Here is a 2,500-nt window from a genome sequence, read left to right as displayed (position 1 = left end):
CGTGAGCCACACTGGACGAGACGGTACTGTCCTCCCCCGTGGTCTTGGAGGAGGGCGTATCCTAGGCCATACAAGCGCGAAGCATCTGTTTGGAGTACGGTCGAAAGGGCAGGATCGAAGGCCGCAAGCACCGGTGGACTGGACAAGGCCCTCTTGACGCGTTCAAAAGCCTGGTCGTGGTCCTGGGTCCACACGAACGATCTCTTGGGGCTCATCAGTGGGCGAAGCGGGGCAGCAGCTGAGGCTACGTCAGGCGAGAAGTCAGCTAACTGATTCGCGAGACCCATGAAGGACCGCAGGTCTGTGATGTTAGCCGGCTTGACGAAGTCTATAATGGCACGAACCTTGCTTGGGTCTGCTGCTATGCCGTCATGAGAGAGCCGATAGCCGCAGAAGGAAACCGTGTCCGCTGCGAGTACGAACTTCTCGGCGTTCAAGGTGATGCCATGTTTCCTGCATCTAGCCAGGACGTCGTCAACACGGCGGAGGTGGGAAAGGTAGTCTTCGTCGTATAGAAGAAGGTCGTCCACTACCTTTACACAATGCATCACTCCCTGGAGCGCCAGGTCGCCTCGTAGACAGAAGGCGTCCCCCGTGGCTGCGAAACCCATGGGGCCACGGAGGTAGCGGAAGCGGCCGTATGGAGTGATGAAAGTGGTGAGCCACTGATCTTCCTCGGCCAGAGGGATCTGCCAGTATCCACACAAGGCGTCAATCGTGGTGAAGTATTTGGCCTGTGGGTCGACGCTCCTGGTGGCTGCAAAAGGAGTCGGTGTTAAACCTGGCTGTTAAGCTTGGAGAGGTTAGTGGTGATGCGTATACCTCCTCCTGGCTTCTCGACGACAACCATGGGGTGGCACCAAGGAGACGGATCCTCGCCAGCTGGGGCGATAATACTTTGTGCCACCCTGGATTCCAATTCGGCCCGCACCTGGTCCTGGTATGCTCGAGGGATCAATCGGGGTGTGTGGATCGCGAAGGGCTGCGCGTTCTCCCTAAGGTGAATGCGCATAGGTGGTCCGGACATAGGTTGCAGAGGTGCCTTGTGCAAATCGGCCTTCTTAACAAGAACGTCTGTATATTCCCGGAGGAAGTACTTCCTGGCCTCTGACGGCGAGGTGTCGGCAGGCAACGGGAATGGCGACGACGGTGCTGGAGGTAGGACAGCTGTGACAGCTGGTTGCACGTGGCACTGTGCAGTGGCCACAAGCGCAGCACTCGTCGACTCCCTAATCGCTCCGAGGGTGTTACCGTCGTATGAAATCTGCCTTGGGAAGTCCTTCGGGATAAGTCCTAGAGTCCTGCAATGCTTCCACGAGAGCAATGGAGTGGTCAGGGCACCTTGGACATCGATCCACCCCGAGCATGTCAAACTGCCATAGGTGAGCTCCGCCCGCAAAGAACCCAATGCTGCAGGCATCTTGGACCCGTCGGCGTTGTAGTACTCCGGAGAAGGGGGCGGTTGCAAGTCGTTCCTTGTGATGCCCAGTTGCTGAAGATGTTGAGGGCCCATCACCGTAGTATCGGCCCCTGTATCCGGAATCATGTCAATACAACCTGACCTTCCACCGTAAGTAACGACGACTGAGATGATAGGCGAAGGCGAAGGCTTGTCACGGGTAGTGGACTGAATGCTGCGCACACCACTTGCTGGCCGTGTAGAAGTGCTGGGGTCTGGTGGCGGTGAATGCGTCCTCACTACGTGGATCGAACGACCGTCGTTTCTAGTCTTCGGGGGCTTGGACTTCGAATGACGCTGGGTCTTGGGTTTGGAAGACCTGCAGATTTTGTCGAAGTGCCCGTACCGACTGTAAGCCTTGCACTGTGTAGACTTGGCTGGACAAGCACTCGTGTGTGACCGGTGCCCTTTATCACCGCAACCATGGCAAACTGCCTCTGAAGCAGGGCAGCCTTTATGGCCATGCTGCTGACGACCACAATTGCTGCAAGGAGATAGCGGTGGGGGTGCAGTGGAACGTGCGCCTGCCTTGGCCTTATGGTCCGTCTTCTTGCCTTTCCTGTATTGAGAGACTACACGGACTGTGGGAGGAGCACGTAGAGCGGAGGCTGTCGTCCTGGTAGCCTCGTATGAGCGGCATAGGGTCACGACGTCAGTGAGTGTCGATGCAGCGTCGAGTGCGACGATCTTCTGTGCCAATTCCTCGTCCTGCACGCCAGTGAGAATTCCATGCTTCAGCCAAGCCTCTATGCAGGTTGTGTTGTTGGCTTTGCAGACGTCTACCTCGTCCGAGAGGTCTTTGAGCCGCACAAAGAAGTCTGCAAACGATTCGCCGGCAGCCTGTTTGCTTCGTTGCTTGATTCCTTGAAGTGCTTCTGAAGGGCGTCGAGCACGTCTGCCACAGACGAAGTGTCTGGAGGTATTTGCAGTGTATGCTCCAATACTCGCTGAGTTTCCTGAGAAAGGCACATGCGTAGCTGTATCAGCTGTTTAGGGAGGGATAGACTCGTTAAATCCACCATAGTCGCGTAATCATCCCAC

Source organism: Oratosquilla oratoria, chromosome 4, assembly GCF_046742065.1.
Source record: "Oratosquilla oratoria isolate Oo_2021 chromosome 4, ASM4674206v1, whole genome shotgun sequence".
Taxonomy (NCBI): Eukaryota; Metazoa; Arthropoda; class Malacostraca; order Stomatopoda; family Squillidae; genus Oratosquilla; species Oratosquilla oratoria.
This window is presented reverse-complemented; position numbering follows the sequence as displayed.